Source organism: Pezoporus flaviventris, unplaced genomic scaffold, assembly GCF_033815535.1.
Source record: "Pezoporus flaviventris isolate CSIRO_AGI_PZ_B2104156 unplaced genomic scaffold, CSIRO_AGI_Pfla_v1 ptg000007l, whole genome shotgun sequence".
In the NCBI taxonomy this organism is placed as follows: domain Eukaryota; kingdom Metazoa; phylum Chordata; class Aves; order Psittaciformes; family Psittacidae; genus Pezoporus; species Pezoporus flaviventris.
In genome coordinates this window covers 33,879,801-33,898,575 of record NW_026892555.1, presented here as the reverse complement: position 1 = coordinate 33,898,575, position 18,775 = coordinate 33,879,801, and the positions used below count along the sequence as shown (strand labels likewise).

The 18,775-nt window shown below is 39.0% G+C and overlaps 1 protein-coding gene across 5 annotated transcripts in view; it reads left to right on the top strand.

Moving 5' to 3' along the window:
* Window positions 1-18,775, top strand: part of SULF1 (sulfatase 1) — a 122,851-nt gene that overhangs the window by 11,397 nt on the left and 92,679 nt on the right. For 3 of the 5 annotated variants that reach the window (XM_061448328.1, XM_061448330.1, XM_061448332.1), the window contains exons 2-3: window positions 12,102-12,172; window positions 14,355-14,452. The exons of 1 other annotated variant lie outside the window; for it this stretch is intronic. The gene's annotated coding sequence lies outside the window, so the exon portion shown is untranslated. The remainder of the gene's footprint in view (window positions 1-12,101; window positions 12,173-14,354; window positions 14,453-18,775) is intronic. One more of the 5 variants, XM_061448329.1, reaches the window with a different exon arrangement.

Sequence of the window (18,775 nt, the reverse complement as noted above, 5' to 3'; positions counted from 1 at the left end):
ATCTGGGCATCTTTTGTGTCTCTGTAACATACACAGAGTGAGACTAGCTCTTGGCTAGTGAGGGGTCTGCTCTCGGTTCTTGGTGTGCTCGCTCCAAAATGTTTTGGTGGTCTCCCTGTAAAAGTTTCAGAGACAACAGGATCTATGCCCTCAGGACACTGCTGCTTTTAATGGAAAAGCTGTTGTGTTCTTCAGTTACCACACTTGAGAGGAGAAGAGGTAGGTCTGAACTTCTCTCTTGCCCCCAGTCCCAGTCGTAACCATTATAGAATTTAGCAGTTTGGGATGTTTCCGTTTGTTGTGCCACAGCAAATTGTGCTCCATGGAGCTTTGTTATGAGGGACGCCACAATGTGCGGAGATAGTGTGAAAGCTGTGTCATGCAGGGCAAAAACCAGCCATTCTTTAGCCTCATATTTAATTTTGGTTTAGTTCCCAATTTAATTGAGCCACTTCTAGCTCCCACAAAACACAATCATATGATTAACATTGTGTTCTTCCATAAATAATCTGAATTCAAGTAAATTCTTTATCCCTCTGTCAAGAATAAGGAAAGTCACCCTTTCTTGTAAAGAAAGAAACGTTCAATCAGGGTTCTCACAAGCATATTAAACAGTTCATATACTCACAAAATGATCACTGTAAAATTCATGTTGGAAGGGAACTCGGGAGGTCGTAGGTCCTACTCAAACTAGGTTCAGCTGTGAGAGAAGATCCAGTCCCTCAGGGCTTTGCCCAGTTGGATCTTGAAAACCCCAGAAGAGGGAGAGTGCACAATGTCTTGGGCAATGTGTTCTGCTATTTGAGATGGTCATGGGGAGATGTAGGACAACTATTTCTCAAAAACATGTTCCCTTGGGATAGTCCTCTTGTGGGTTTGACTAGGTCACAAAAGATCCCCTTCAAAGAATCTCTTTCAAATTCAATGTGTTTCTGTGCAGCCCAACTAAACAGAGTGTTGAGAAGTACTGCTTATACAGGCTAAAACCGTGTGAGATTTTTATTTTGAGTTTAGACTTTATGTCGTTTATGAATTTTTATAAGAGGTTTGAGAGGACTTTAATGGAACTTTGTGAGTCCTGAAATAAATAGATCAATTTCAGACTGCAGCCCACAGTCTAGAGCCCTGAAAACAACCTTTACAATTTTGCATCTCTCATCACTGAACATTCAATTCATTCAATGCCAAGCATTTAATTGGAGTACATTACATATACCAAATTCTGGTAGTATTCTAGGAAATATAATTTTAGTTTCACCTGTCATAATTTGGGGTAAAAAGTACCTAAATTGCTTTTTTTAGTGAAAATGTTCGGCATGTAAGAGACATCAACTACCAATTCATACATTATGCAAGTGATGTGACCACCTGTACCATTCAGCTAGTTTGTGAATACTGAGAGTGGAATACATATTTCCCTAAGCTCTGTTCACATCTGAGATATCTTTGTCAGAGTTTCACTTTGAGGAAATACAGAGAAAGGAACTTTCATGGATTTTTCAAGGGTTGCAGTAAAGGGGAAAACTTGTTTCTGATACTTGTTTGTAAGGGTTAGCATTGAAAATAACCTAAACTTCAGTAACATTTATTTCATAAAATCTGGTTACTGTCTTGCTATTTTTGATGTTTTCACTGAATTGAGTTCCTAGCAAGCATGGCCTGATTCATATTTTACCCATGCTTCTTCACATCCATCAGGAGTAACTACTCATAGGTAACCAATATGTGATAGCTGTCATCATCACAAACATGTAAATATCTCTGAAACTAATGGCTTGTCTACAATGACTTTTTAAATCAGTGCAGACCTGCTTGTATAAATGTACTGAAACATGTTCAGCATTTCTCAAACAAAAGGAATATTGAACCCACACCAGCTTTGCATCTGTGTGGTAAATATACTCCCATAGAACAGACATATGTGACCACTCTAATCTGGAGGATATTTCTAATTTCTTTGGTAGTCCTCTTTCAACCCAAGAGCTTTGACCATGTAATGGTTGAGGAGCTCCAAGAACCTCCTCAAGAAAACGAGTTGTCTGTTCCTGCGCATAGAAAGTTAAGACACCCAGACCCTGAGAAGGCAGAACTTTCCTTCTTGCTAGCTACTTAAGTCTAATCTTTGCATAACAGGGCAATAGGTCTGAAATGTAGTCTTGGAATCCTCACTTGCAGCTTGGAGCCTCAACACAGAATCACAGAATCCTAAGGGTTGGAAGGGACCTCAAAAGATCATCTAGTCCAACCCTCCTGCAAGAGCAGGGTAACCTAGAGTACATCACACAGGAACTTGTCCAGGCGGGCCTTGACTATCTCCAACGTAGGAGACTCCACAACCCCCCTGGGCAACCTGTTCCAGTGATCTGTCACTCTCACAGTAAAGAAATTTTTCCTGATGTTCACATGGAACCTCCTATGCTCCAGTTTACACCCATTGCCCCTTGTCCTGTCACTGGACATCACTGAAAAAAACCCAGCTCCATCATCCTGACACTCACCCTTTACATATTTGTAAACATAAACCACAAATCTTTATTCTGCACTGATTCATGATCTCTGATGCCTTGGAGAGATTTCAGAATCACTCCTCCCAGCTGTTGCACTGTTAATCGGGAGATGATTGTAAATAAAGCTGAGCGTGCTCCACAGCATCTCCTTAACTACTCTGCATCTTGATGTAAATTGAAGTAGCCATTTTCAATGGTAGTTAATATGCGGGTTATAAACAATAAGTACTCTTGATGGGGAGCTCTCCCATCAAGACAGATCTCCCATTCTGATGTCTATGTTAGAGGATCAATTACCTTGGCCAGAGATGGGGGTATAGAAAATGGGACAGGTGGATGAACTAACAATTTAACAGAGTATGAATTTCCAGAATTGTGCACGAGGATCTTGAGTTTTACTGGTGTTTTCATATCGTGTTATCCTTTATACTGTGATATTAAGGCAAGACTGCTGATATCAATTACCCAGCTTCTATATTTCAGGAATGTAGAAGAACAATGTACAATACAAAATCTGAATGAAAGAGTGTAGGCCCAAGTTTTTAAGACCTAAAATTGCTTTTATAACTGAGAGATTTCATGGTCCTTCATATTGCTAAAGAAACTCAAAAGGTATATGTTTAAAAAAACCTTCTTGAAAAGGAGACTTAATGTAGCTGAAGCTTGACTCTAATCTAATTTAGATTTTGTGAGCAGGACATGGAAAAAAAATTGACTTTGTAAGAACTAGCTCTACCATCATGTTTTAATAAGGGAAGTGAATGATCTGTGTGTGCCTGTACACAACAGAAGTAAATCCCTACATACATAACTAGAATATTTCATTGTTTTTCACTTTGCTGGACATATTTCACTTCAGGAGTTGCCTGTTTTTCAGTTTATTATGAGGATATCGATGAGTATGTAGGAGCAGTGCAAACTATAACTCCCAGCCAATCCACAAGTTCTTTTGCCTCCATCTTTAATCCAGCTATGCCAGTATGGTAAGATAAAATTTCAATGAAGGAGGATTTTTCCTTGAGGAACAAAATTTACTATCATTATGTATTATGTAATGTACTGAGGCTGCAAAATATCTACGGGCAGACTGACAAGTCACCTTTTCGACTGATAAAAATATCTTCCAACTGATTACTAAAGCCATGTTGCTTAAGGATAATGGTGTAATAGATACAAATTCATCCCACAATTCCTTTAACCTCAGTAAATATGTTGCAAATGTTTAGTGTCTATTGTGGTAACATAAAGCAGAAGTCATAATTAGCCTAAACAAAACAAATAACATAGGAGAGTTTTTAAGTGTGTTTCCAATTTAAAAAAAAATTCTCATAGATTTGCCTTTTTTTTTTTATTTCACATCTTGAATCAGACATGAGCAAATCTGTTTGTGTGTGTGTGTTTTCCCAAAGGCACTGAGAAGCATGTAGTGTGAGAATTATCATCTACAGTCACAGTCATGCTGCTATTTGATCACATGGAAAAAAAAAAAAGAAGGTAGGGGGGAATTGAAAGCTCAACAGAACTGCTTAAATGGGTTCAAACTTCAATGGTGCTGCAACCCTTAACAGAAGGCAGAGCCCAGTTGTGTTTGTGGAATGGTTCCATATTGCTAAAAAAAAACCACCACCAAACCAAAGAAAAGAAAACAAACCAAAAAAAAACCAAACAAAAAAAAATCTTAAAAGCATTGACATTAACAACGCAACATAAAAGATTTATGACTTATAATTCTTTTTCTTTCTGTCTTTTTCAGTATCATGTGCATTCTCCAAATCAAAGAGACAAAGTTTCCAGCAAGTAGCCTTCCTTCCCTCCTTCCTTTCCTTCCCATTTTTCACTTTCTAAATTCCTCCTTAAATATTTAAATTAAGGTTGTCTTGCTTTTTGATTCATTGATTGTAGAGACATTGTTCTCTATGTTCAGAAGGCAAGGAGTAATCAGGTTTCAAGTCACAGTGACTTTGTTATTTTAAGTACTGAAATATAGGAAAAGCTTGCTTTACAAAAGCCCTGAGTTATTTTTCTGTCTGAAGCAACCTTGTCTGTTGTTTGTGCTTCTTGCTAAAAAAAAAAAAAAAAAAAAAGCTATATTTGGTTGTATAAAAAAAGTCTGCCATAACAGTATGGCAAAGGGAGATGCTGTATTATATCAACTAAGAAAGCACACGCATAACTGGGGGCTTATTACCCCAAATCAAGTCACATCTAGAGAAATTTCTTGCTCCACCTCCTCCTTCATGTATTTTGAGTACCAGTTAACATTTTAAGTGTATTTTGTGGCTGCCAAAGTCTCCCACATACCTAAACTAAGATAGATATTCTTTTAAATGCAAATTATATGTTTTATTCTCCTACAATTGGTAGCAGAAACATAGGAATACCTCATGCCCTGAGACGTTATAAAAGTTTGCATAGAAGTTAGTTTTGAGGAATAAGTGCCTCTCAGGTTCAGTCTCTTACAAGAAGATTCTGCCACCTTTCTGGTCTTTCCAAAATCAGTCATATTTGTTTCCACTTTTCTCAGTGATTAATTCCATTGGAATAATGATAATGGAAATATCCCTGAAGCCTATACTTCCATTCAATTGGCATTCATTGGCACATTTACCAAATCAAACTAATCCTATGATCATAGAATGGTTTGTGTTGAAAAAGTCATTATGGATCATCTAGTTCTAACCTCCATACCATTGGCAGGAATACCTTTCACTAGACCATGTTGCTCAAAGCCCTTTCCGACCCGACTTTAAACAATTCCAGGAATGGGGCATCCACAACTTCTCTGGGCAACCTGTGCCAGCACCTCACTACCTTCAGAGTAAACAATTCCCTCCTTATACCTAACTGAAATCTACCCTTCTTCAGGGCAGACCCTGATCCTATCACTACATGCCCTTGTAAAAAGTCCCTCTCCAGATTTCTCATAGGCCACCTTTAGGTACTGGAAAGCTGCTATAAGGTCCCCCTGGAGCCTTCTCCTCTCCAGGCTCAACAAGCCTAACCCTCTCAGCCTGTGTTCATATGGGAGGTGCTCCATAGAATCATAGAATAGTTAGGGTTGGAAAGGACTTTAAGATCATCTCGTTCCAACCCCCCTGCCATGGGCAGGGACACCTTATGCTAAATCATATCATCCAAGGCCTCGTCCAACCTGGTCTTGAACACTGCCAGGGATGGAGCATTCACAGCCTCCCTGGGCAACCTATTCCAGTGCCTCACCACCATAACAGGAAAGAATTTCCTTCTTATACCCAACCTAAACTTCCCCTGTTTAAGTTTTAATCTGTTACCCCTTGTCCTATCACTACAGTCTCTAATGAAGAGTCCCTCCCCAGTATCCCCATAGGCCCCCTCCATCCCCCTGATCATCTTCATGGCTCTACTCCGGACATCCTCCAAAGGTCCACCTCTTTCTTATGTTGGGGGTCCCATAGCTGGACACAGTACCGCAGGTGAGGTCTCACGGGAGCAGAGTAGAGGGGCAGGATCACCTGCCTTAACCTGCTGGTCACACTCCTTTTGATGCAGCCCAGGATACGATTGGCTTTCTGGGCTTGCAAGCACACACTGCCAGCTTATATTGAGCTTTTCATCAACCAGCATCCCCAAGTCTTTCTCCTCTGGGCTGCTCTTGAATCTATTCTCCACCCAGCCTGTATTTCTTCTTGGGATTGTGTGGACTTACGCACAGGACCTTGAACTTGGCCTTGTTGAACTTCATGAGGTTCTCAGGGGCCCACCTCTCAAGCATGTCAAGGTCCCTCTGGATGGAGTCCCTTCCCTCCAGCATATCAACTGAACCACACAGCTTGGTGTCATCGGCAAACTTGCTGAGGGTGTACTCAATCCCACTGTGCATGTCACTGACAAAGATGCTGAACAGCACTGATTCCAGCACTGACCCCTGAGGAACCCCACTCATCACTGGTCTCCACTTGGACACTGAGCCATTGACAGCAACTCTTTGAGTGCAACCATCTAGCCAATTCCTTCTCTGTTGAGTGGTACATCCATCAAATCCATGTCTGTCCAATTCGGACACAAGGATATCTTCCAATTCAGAGACAAGAATTGTCAAACGCTTTGCAGAAATCCAGATAGATGATATCAGTCGTCCTTCCCTTATCCACCAATGCTGTAACCCTTTTGGTTAAATAAAAGTTGGAAAAATTGCAAGTTCAAGTGCCTTGTTGTGTCAGAGCTGATCTGAATCTTTTTTATAAATTTAGATTGTTTGTTATATTTGTACTATCTACTACTTTGGCTTTATGATTTTTTTACTTCACTTAATGGTCAAATTTTTAATTTGGCTTCTTTAAATTTAGAAATTTTCCCTTTGTTCATTTGAAGTGTAAGAGTTGTGCCCAGTTTTGTGACTAGATAGCTACCTAAGCACTTGGAAGCAGACCTAAATCCTATAGCAAACATATTTTTACTGTGTAGCAAATCAGACTCCTGTGTCGGGCTAACACATTTTTCCAAATGGAGAATTAAATACTATGGTAAGTTTTAGTCATATCCACCAAAATCATGGCAAAAAAATAAATTAGCAGAATCTGTTGTCTCAGAAAAAAAAATATTGGTATAATTTAATTTTATTTAATTTAAGGGGTTTTCTCATGACTGTTAAAAGCAATATTGCACACTTCAAAAAGTTGACACCAAGAAGTTTTCTTCTTCACTGTTTCACCCAGAAATTGGGGGCAGGGGTCATTTTGTGATTGGTGCAGAATTGCCCCTAGCATGTCCAGTATATTGACAGTGGAAGTTCTCTTAGCAAGAAATCTTTAGCAGTGAGTAATAGAAGCCCTTTAGAAATTGAGAAACTGAGATAATCCTGCTGAGTTGTGAATATGTAGAAGCATATGAGATCACTTTTAAACATTACTGGTTTGCAAACAGAAATAGAGGTTGTATTGATCTGCATAGGCTCATCTACTTTTTTTAAACAATAGATGTTTTGATTGTTATGGCAATAGTGCTGAATGAGTGGTTAAGTCAGTAATGTTTGCAAGTTTCTGGCATTTGGTGCCTTTTACTGCTCTGACTTCTGAATCTATTATGAGCAAGGCTAGATGATGGCATGATAACAGTGCCAGGCAGCAGGAGAGCTCTGTGTATGCTGGAGCTCCCTTATGTGTCAGTAATGGAGCTTCAGTTCTGAGAAATATTATGATATCTCCTTATTCAGAAATACTTTTTACAGTGCCTACTGAAAGCAATGAGAAATACAAGGTCAGAGGAGAATGAAACACTCAGATAAATTGCAGTTCTTCAGACTAGTCTGCAATCATTCTGAGTAAATGGTCCAGCAAAAAAGTATTGGATAATTGGAACTGGATTCTCTTGTCCATTTATTGGCATTTGTGAAGTTATTCACCTAGGTGTTTTCCAGGTAATTCTGTTTTCAGTGACTTACAACTGCAATCATCTTGCACTTGTAACTTGTGTTTATAATGTTTAAACCCCAGAAACACAAAAGCACTTTATGCACACATTTCTGAGTTCTCCCCTGGAATAAAGTTGTTTCTGAGTGAAATGGGAAGCTGCTGCATAAGGACATTCTTTATACAGTGTTGGTCTGAGTAAGTAATGGACATGTTTCTGGCTGAGTCTGTAGAAAAATGTGGGTCTAGTATTTTCCTATTTTCTGAAAGAACTCCCTTCTGCCATGAAATTGAGAATGTAAATTCAGGACTGACTCAGAAATGGAGTGAATCACATGCAACACTCCCCACAGTCTCTCGGGTCTTCCTTGGAGGCTTTGTGACTGTGTTTCTTTTGTGAATTTAAATCAGATGATTGCAGCCCCAGGGCATGGTAACAGTCATGTATTACTGCTTCTGGAAGGATTTGGAAAACTCTGTCACTAGTATGTCCCAGGTATGGAAAAAAGCTCTGCACATCCTAAACCCTCCTATTTTATTGGTTATCTGTGTTATGTAGGAAGGATTTCTCTCACTGTCACATGTACACCTACACTCCCCAAAATTCCCAAATGATACACCATCCAGCAGCATCTAAACACCTGCTGTTCAAAGGCAGAGCAGTAAATACTAATCTTGCATTACAGCATGCTGTAAGCCTTCCTCATTGTGGGATGCTGTTAAGTATCCATCTGTATTACAAGATAGAAACATGTTGTGGCAAGGTTCCTGACTAAGGCTGTATTCAGAATTTAGGCAGTAAACGGTGCACAGAAACCTGAAGAAGAAAAATGAAATAAAGAAAAAAAATTAAAACACTTCTTTAAATAGAGCAACATTTAAAGGAAGTTATGTTTTTTTTTCCATAGGGTAAATTTATGGCACAACATCCTCCTTAATGTTATAGGATCATAGAATAGCTAGGGTTGGAAAGGACCTTAAGATCATCTAGTTCCAACCCCTCTGCCATGGGCAAGGGCATCTCACCCCAGACCATGTCACCCAAGGCTCTGTCCAACCTGGCCTTGAACACTGCCAAGGACTGAGCATTTACCATTTCTTTGGACAACCCATTCCAGTGCCTCACTACCCTCACAGTAAAGAACTTCTTCCTTATATCTAACCTGAACTTCTTCTGTTTAAGTTTAAACCCATTACCCCTTGTCCTGTTGCTGTAGTCCCTGATGAAAAGTCCCTTCCCAGCATCCTTCAGATATTGGAAGGCTGCTATGAGGTCTCTAAGCAGCTTCTTTTCTCCAGGCTGAGCAGCCCCAACTTTCTCACCCTGTCTTCATATGGGAGGTGCTTCAGTCCCCTGATCATCCTCGTGGCCCTCCTCTGGACTTGTTCAAACAGTTCCATGTCCTTTGTATGTTGAGGACACCAGAACTGCACACAGTATTCCAAGTGAGGTCTCAAGAGAGCAGATTGGAGGGGAAGGATCACCTCCTTCAGCCTGCTGGTCATGCTCCTTTTGATGCAGCCCAGGACATGGTTGGCTTTCTGGCTTTCATGGTTGGCTTTTGTGCGAGTGCACACTTCTGTCTCATGTTCAGTTTCTCATCAACCAACGCCCCCAATTCCTTCTCAGCAGGGCTGCTCTGAATCTCTTCTGTGCCCGAGCTGTGGCTGTGCCTGGGATTGCTCCTACCCAGGTATAGGACCTTGAACTTGGCCTTGTTGAACTTCATGAGGTTCTCAGGGGCCCACCTCTCAAGCGTGTCAAGGTCCCTCTGGATGGAATCCCTTCCCTCCAGCGTATCAACCGAGCCACGCAGCTTGGTGTCATCGGCAAACTTGCTGAGGGCGCACTCAATCCCACTGTCCATGTCACTGACAAAGATGTTGAACAGGATCAGTCCCAACACCAGCCCCTAAGGGACACCGCTGGTTAACTGGTCTCCATTTGGACATTGAGCTGTTGACCACAGCTCTTTGCATGCAGCCATCCAGCCAAAAATATAAAGTCGTAATGAACTTGTTTGTGCACTTACTGGAAAGCATTGTATTTTCATATACTCATGAAGGCGAAAAACAGGGATCTGGGCATTTTGACAATGATAGATGCCATCTCTATGTGTATTTTTCTGCTCTGTATGGACTAGTTCAATGCTCAGTAAAGTAAATAGAATGATTCCTTGGATTCATTCTTCTGTATATCATCTAATGGCTTATTTCATCATCACTCTGATTCATCATCTAATGTTTTTACTCTTTTATATGTGTAGATAGAGGCTTCAAAAGCTAATGTTTAACTCTAGCTGGTGCTATTAGGTGATTCTTGATTTTGTCTTATCACATGTACTTGAAACTAGCATCTTAAATGCAGTGGTGAGCAAGAAAGAAAAAAAGATTTAAAAAATCATGGCTCTCACAACAAAAGGAAGTATCCTAAAAAAGGGGGGGATAGCTCACATGCAGTCAGCTTGTTGACTGTGAACAGGAATGATGTGAGGATTGGTTTTTAGGTGTCTTCCCTCTGCTTAATTTGCTGTTCTGACAACTGTTTTCTTCATTATCTTATTTTCATCTCAATAATTTGTTTCCTTTATTTTCTTCACTCTTACATTCTTGGCCATTAGAAAATACTTTCCTTCCAAAAGCTCTTTGACCAATTTGTTTCCCATAACAACAACAATAATAGGAGAAAAACACTACTTTTTATAGTAATTTAAGGGCCAAAATTCATCCTTTGTTACTTACATGCAGTCATCCTTTCAGTGGGATTTGCACTCGTTACTGAGGATAAAAATCTGGCCTGTGTATCACAGCCTACCCTTCCATGTAACTATAACACGTAACTGTAATAAACCAGCAAGACTTCATTTATTTACTTCAAAATGGAGGGAATAATATGATTAATTATCTTCTAGTGTTCGCATACCTATCCCTCCTTCACATCCTCTCGTGCTGTAGCTGATAGCTAATCTTTCATTGCATCATGTGCTTGAGCCTTGGTCTAGCTAATACAGTAAGTGGAAAAAATGTCAGCTGTGGCTTCATGGCCTTTCTATTCATCACAGATTTTGCTGAGGGAGGGAAATTGCTGTAACACTACTGTGCATTCAGCCAGCTCCCGTGGGAAGGGGCCTTGGTGCACTCACCCATCCCTAGCACTGTTCACCTAGGAGTTATTGCACTCAGAAGGTCAGCAGGGCATTGCTGGCTTCTTTCATGTGGTCAAAGGAGGGTTTATGTGGCCATCGGGACAGATAAGTTGTGTTGAGTGTGATTGACTATGAGAGTGCTTTTTTTAATTCCTAGGCTCTTGTCCCAAGCAATACACATGCCCAAGAGTGGTGAGGGTATCCAGAGAGAAAGGCAAATTTTCATTAATTGCCCATAACTTTATGTGATGCTAATGATAAGCAAAAGGTTCAACAGTAGCTAGTGAGAATGACAAAGAAACCCTTCAGTCTGATTATCCTAGCTATTACAGCACTGCTAAGAAGTTGGAAACCAATCAACAAAAAAAATACATTATTAAAAGCTGGAGAGACCAAAGAAAGAGAGCAAACACCACATATTAGATAATACAATAATAACATTTTTCATGTCTCTAATTATTTCATGTCTGTGCAATTTTTTTTTTACCTTAAGAGTCTTAAATCTAGATTTTGGGCTTAAATTTTCAAGGTGAAGTCCCAGAAGACCTACTGGTTTTTAAAACCACTACCAGCTTGAAAACCTAACAGCACATTGGTTTGGCTTTTTGATTTATTAGGAAGCAGGCTTAACTGAACTTACTGGCCAGAATCTAAATAAGTCTTGCTGGATTTCTGCTTTGCACCTGCAGAAGCAGCTTTATAGAGCTACTTCCCTCTCTAGATATTGTACACTATCAATATAACCTCCACAGAAGAATAAAAGAAGGAAGAGAATTGTTGATAAATGAAGAAAATTGCAGTGACAATGTACTTTGCTGTAACCCTTCTGTGCTGAAATTAGAGGCAATGGTCCCAGTGAGGCTTATGGGACAGCTCAAAAAACCACTATTCTCTGAAATATCTTTCTTCTTGTGCTGGGATATATTCCTAGAAATAGTGTATAGATGAATGCAAGTGATTTGTTGTTTTGTTGGTTTTTGGGGGTTTTGTTTTCTTTAAAAGTATCATTGAATTTATTCCTTAGAAACTGTTGTAACTTTCTATTGGTTCAATTATTACAGGGAGAAAAATAGACTGAACTGAGGAAGAGTGGGAAAATAAAGACAGTATTTCTTTCTTGTGTAAGAAACAGGTAAGACTCAGAAGACCGTAATATTGCAAGTACTTATTTACAGCATAATAACAACTGTGAGGTTTTTGGTTAAGTTCACAAATACTGGCATTTTTTTATTTAAACTTATTCAGACCTTCACAGTCTTGACTACCTAAAAGACAGTGATTTAAAATTCACTGTCCTTTCTGATTAACTGATGCAATGAGTACACTGCCATGTACTGTCTGTGCCACTATATTGACCTGTTCTGCATTGGATAAGCAAAAGATGACATTTGATTTTGTACCAGCACACTAGGGGTGTGTGTGTTTCAGGTTCCTTGATTTACATTTTGGGTTTGTTGAAGGGGGAGGGAGGATTCTTTTCTTTTCCTGCCATTCCATTGCCTGAAAGCTATAAATGCCCCAATTTTTCCTAGTATTTCTTTTTCTTTTGTCCCAGGTACCCAGCTGTGCATGAAATAATGCTCCCCATATGTGTTCAGCATTCCCATTACTGGTGTCTGTGCAAGTCACCAGAGTTTTCCTAATAAAGCCAGGTTTGATCTTTCATAAGTTCTCAAATGAAGAATCTAACCGTATTCATTATCCTGAAGACAGATAGACTTCCCTGCCACTTCCCTTGTAAAACAGCTGTAAGAAACAGTAAAGCATGCTTGGTCCAAAACCAAAGTCCAGCCCCAGAGCTATTCAAGAGTGCGTAAGCATGAGGCAGCCAGGCTTTGGCGGGCCCTTCGCAGAAGGGTGGTGCACCAGATGGAGAGTGATCCTGAAGAAGGGAAGCAGACAGACTGACAGAGACTTCACAACAGAGGAAACTAAAACCCAGAAAGAGGCTTTTTTGACTGACAGGCTGGTTTAGGGAGGAAGGCCTTGTCCAAGGCAAGGGTTTCATGATGTATGTGCTGACTGCTGGGGTGATGGCCCCAATTTCTGCTCCTTCCTTGTGACAGCACTGGCAGTAGTGTGACAAGACAGGGAGCCAGATGACAGAGCTGACACATCAGAAAACTAACCTGCTTGCTGTCATGCTGGTATGTTTGTGGCTGGCAGGATGAATACTTGGTCATATTAGTTTTTTCACCTGGTCTCCCTCAACCCCAGGAGCGTGTGCGCTAACATATATTGGAAACAAGCACAGCCAGGTGGGAGGTGGTGATATCTCTTTTGTCAGAAGCTTGTGACTAGTCAAGGCTAAGGGAATGTGAAGTTACAGCCCATGTCAACAGAACATTTCCTGTGTTCATGAAAATACATGAAACAGCTCTTTTCTGTCAGTGAAAGTTTCTTCTGACCGGAATCACCTGTGAGATTTTGCATCTTAATAGTAGCTCTGGTCAGAAAAGGAGAAAGTAGATCTGAATCTCTTCTTGTCAAAGGAAGATAAGCAAAGAATTTAGATCAATATAGTAGATACTGGTAGTTACCTTTCAGTTACCTAAAGTCAAAATCATGCTAATTTATGAATGATTTCAATATTACCTCATTTTAGAAAAGAATGAATAAATTAATGAACATTATGAAAACCAAGACAAGGATCTCCAAACCTGAAAATTCTATTAAAATATTACAGGTAGTCTCAGAAAATATCCTGACAAGTGACAGAATTTAATGATGGACATGTAGCTATTTGAGCCATCCATTGTTTGCCAAACAGTAAGATAACGCTTAACTTGAAAATACACACATGTGTTAAATTTGGTAGCGCTTTCTCACAAGGAAAACAAAAGGAAAGCACTTCCACTTGATTTTGACAGCTAAATAAAATATAGCTTATCATTTCTGTGAAGTTCTTTCACAATACAATTAATTTAATTTTTTCTCATGTAGAAGTATACCTGCCATAAGTTTTCTCAGCTTATAAGAACATAAGTTTTCAGTGTATTAAGGAACTGAAAAATCAGGTACACATTGCTTGGTGCTTTAATAACGAACAAAACACAAGGAAGTCTGGATCTTAAAAAATTAATGTATGCTCTCTAATGTTTCGATCATTTTAACTGGTGCATCTTACTATTTTAAGGAAAGTAGTTAGACATGGATAAACTTGGTCTGAAGGGTGATTTAGCAAAGTAAATAGGAATGAATAGGTTCAGTTTTGCAAACAAATTTTAAATCTAGTATGAACAGAGCTTGTGTTACAGCTAAAACATATGACTCCTAGGAGCTATTACTATTAATGTGTTTTCCCCTTTTTGCAGGTTTTGCCTATAATAAATTCACTGAGCAACACATACAGACTTCTGTCCAATGCTATGAGAATTAACCAAGGCACATTAACCACAGGAAATCTTCAAAGGTACAAAAATATAATGCTTATTCAGTAATTAATTAAACCAAACAAGCCATCAGCATGTGCTACATAGCCTGAGTATTATGTCAGGTCAATAATTAAACTGCAGTAAATCTTCTGGAGGTTCTATCCTGCCAAACTTTAAAGGCTCAAGACTAACCCAAGGACCCTTAACATTTTAGTGAGCCAGTAAATGATTACACCGATAGCTTTTCAATCTAAAGTTTGCTACTATTAACTTTCTATTTTTTAAGACATCCAGAAATTGTATGTTTTGTGGTTGTTGAATAATATCCTGTGAACAAAATGTATGCCGTTCTTGAGTTTATGAAAAAGAATACTTTATGGGCTTGAGTTATGTCAAGATAAAAGTGTGCTTTTACTGCAGGGAAATATATACATGAAACAAAAAGTAATGGTTTGGAATTTTCCCTTGTTTATGTGAACATGACGATTATGAAAACTTGAAGCTAATCTCACTGTATGCAGCTGGTCATGGTAAAGAAAAGCATTATGCAAGCTGTCTTATGTGACTGCCAAAGCAATTCCAAAAGATCTGCAGTAGTTACGTGCTTTCAAGGCCTGGCTGGCTTTTAGGTAGGATTAGGAGGTCACAGCAAGTTGTGTGGTGACCTTGTGATGTGGGAATTATGGCACTAGGCTGTGTATCAAATCATATGTCTCAACTTAACAAATAAAAATATAAAGCCACAAGACAGAGCACAGAGGAGGAAGCTTGAAATGCTCGGAGATTCATTTTTTCCCTCATCTGTATTATGTTCTGTCACCTCATTTACATAAAGTATATCTGGTTAAACAATTTGCAAAAGCATGTGATTTAATAGCAAGTATACGTGTGGCAGAGGTAAATTTGGATTTAAAATTAAGACATTACCAGCAATGCAAGACAGCTGGTATACATCAAGTTTATTTCATGTGTGAGTCTTTGGAATTTTGTTTGGATCCCGTTATTATTTGACATGTTAGCTCATAGTTTATTTTAATTACAGAATATTTAAGTTGCCAGGTCTTCAGATAAGGTTTCATAACAATTAGAATGAATATAAGATTATTCAATCTTATTCATTCTGCTTTCTTTTCCCTCCAGATGTATGGCTATATATTGGTCCCATATAAAGTGCATATTGTGTGCTTGCATACAACGTATCACGGCTGTCCTATGCCATCAATCTAATCATTATCTCCAGTTCCATCTTTGTTTTCTCTCAGCTTTATCTAAATTTTTACTAGATTTATCTATAGGTACATCTATATTTTTCCTAGGTTGCTTTGAAAGAGGTCAACTAGAGTAGGGCCAAGAATTTGGCCTTAGATTTTTGTAGAAGTGGAAGTTATGAAATAATATGATTTGCATGAGTGATTTTGCTTTTGTTGAAGAGAATGAATTGCATCAGTATTATGTCCAAATGCAGGAAGCACAGATAATATTATGAAGGATTTTATGTTTATTTATATTTATGAGAATTTTGAAGCAATTTTTTCAGATACAAAGATTAATATAAAAATAATAATGAAAAAAGCTTGGATTTATCTAACCTGAAACTTTAGAGGTTCACTTTTCATTGAGTACATCTTCTGCTGCTGTAGAGAGATTTCGCAAGAAAAATTTATAAACATACTTTTTCTCTACAGATTTAAGGTCATGATATCTCATACAATGAAACTATAACTGTGAAATATACATAAATGTAGTTCATATTTGTCAGTATTAGGAATTTAGAACATTTATTATGAAATAAAGTGTTATCATTTGCACTATGGATAAAATAGTTGGAAAGTTCCAAGAAAAATAAAAAGGTGGCTTTTTGACCTGAAGCTTAAAAATCATGTCTCTTATGTATATAATATATTAATGACACTCTCAGTGCAAAGACTTTCCTGGCACATTATCCATTGACATTCCAAAAGCCAACTTCAGTTAATTACATTGAATACAACTTAACCCTTGGGGTCAGGTTTTTTGGAAATGTAGTTTCATTACTCTATACACACGTATCCTAGTCCTAGTTCCAAACAGGCTTTTGGATCCCAGTTTATTTTGGGGAAGTATAAGGGCTTGAAAAATCCCTTTCACTTCATCTGAAATGAGCAGGATCTTGAAACAAGAACTGGAGAGGCTTGCATTATGGCATTTCACTCCAGGTTACACGGCTTAGGACAGTGAATCTGTGTGAGAGATCTATATATAAGTCAAGAGTACTGGGCTGACCATTGGTGTGTCCAAGCAAGAAACCTGGCTAGATGGTCAGATGGGTCTCACAGAATAACTTGGAAAATTCCCAATGGGCAGTAAACTATTAGGAGAGGCTGGGAAGCTGAGAAAAAGAGACATACAGCAAGTGCAAGTATAATTTTTTACAGTTCACCACATTACCCTTTACGCACATGGAGGGAACATCCACTGGTCTATCAGCAGAAGGTATTGCTGAGTGTCCTGCTAAAAGGTGTATAACAGAACCATGATCTTTTTGTAGGGTTCCTCTTTCTGTGCTGTGATATTTCGTTGTCATCAGTTGTCTGCACAGGGTGCAGCCAGGTCATGCTGAATTTGTAATTAGGCAGCCTTTCTCTAGCCATGATCTTGTAAAGCATCTTCATCTCCTTTTCTAGAGGCTTTTTCTTTGTTTCCTGCTGAAAGTTCACAAGGAAATACCTTCCAAAAACAGGGTAATCCCTTGGGAAAAATCCTCTGTCACTGAGGTACATCTCTGTGTTACATGCATATACATGTTGAGACATGCACCCACACAAAGATTATCTACTAAAAAGCATGAATTAAACTATTTGCTTCTGCATACCTCCCAGGTGACCTTTGTCATCAGTGACCTTAATTCTATCTCATTAGTATATTCCACTTTTGGAAGCAAAACTGATTCATTCTCAACTATTTTTTATTCTCATGCTGTCAAGTTTTTCAGTTTGGAAAACAGGATTATGCAGAAGGGGACTATTAGCTGAAAGATAAGGGTGTTTCCACCTAAATGCATCAGGGTAAATAGCTTTTAACTATTTGTCTCTCCAAGGAGACACAAATTTGCCCCTTCAGTTTCTCTTTATTTTGTGACTTTCTTGCCCACAGCACATTTCTGATCTGACCTGGTAAACACATGCTCTTTCCATTTAGTTTCCTTTTCCATCACCCTCTCACACACAGACATTTTATGTTTCTCTATATACACCATCAATTAAGACGCAGAGGGAGTTTTTTTTTACAGCCTGTCAATACAGTAGAAACTCTGTGATCTAGGACTTTTCACTTTAGAAGCTGTGAAAATGAAGATTCTGGGATTCACTTTTAGTATATCCATAACCTACCACATGTCACTTACCCAAAGCAGCAGGCACTTATTTGCCTTTGTGGCTGCTCATCCGTATTAAATTAGTTCACACCGGTAGAGGTACAAAGAGGAAGTACGAGGTTTTTCTCCTCTGTTTCCTCCTGCACCTTAGTGAAGGGGTTCTCAGCTGCTGTTTAGGTTGCTTCATTGGCTTTTTTAGAAGAAAGTTTCTTTGCACCGCATGCTTTAATAAGGGGATGGTAGTCAGCAGTTTGGTGGGCAGTATGCTGAGAATATGCTCAGGAAAAGAGATGGGCAAGAGAAAAATAGATCCATAAACTTCCTTCCCTACCTTGCACCAAACTGAAGGCAGAAACTTGTGTGTAACTGTACTCTTAACATTTAAAGATTAAGTTTTTTAAATGCCAGTCTCTGGAAGTATTTGTGAACCTTTTCCCACATTTAGGTAGTGCTTTTTTCCTGTAAGAGCCAAGTCACTTGCTTCCTATCCAGTATCAGTTTCATTAACATGCCTTAGTGGAAAGTTGGCCCTATGGAAGAGCATCGAAATAAGACACACATAGTCTGATAAAAAATAATTCTAACATTTCATGCAGTCATTTTTTAAAGTGGATTTTGTAAAATAATTGTGTGTCACTATTTCCTCTACTCCTTCCAAAAATTTCCGTTCTGCTGCATGTTTAAAAAGAATGGAGAACTTTTCAGCCACACATTTCTACTGCCAGTAGCTTGATCCGGAGGCATCCCAGTTTTTCTTTCAAAAATGCATATCTGTATTAGGAAGTAGGCCTATAACATCATTAAGATTATAATGATCATAGAATCATAGAATCACAGGAATGTTTGGGTTGAAGGGGACCTTAAAGATCATCTTGGTACAGCAGGGACATCTCCCACTAGACCAGGTTGCTCAAAGCCCCATCCAGCCTGGCCTTGTTCAGTGCCAGGAATGGGGCAGCCACAACTTCTCTGAGCAACCAGTGCCTGTGCCTCATCACCCTCACAGTAA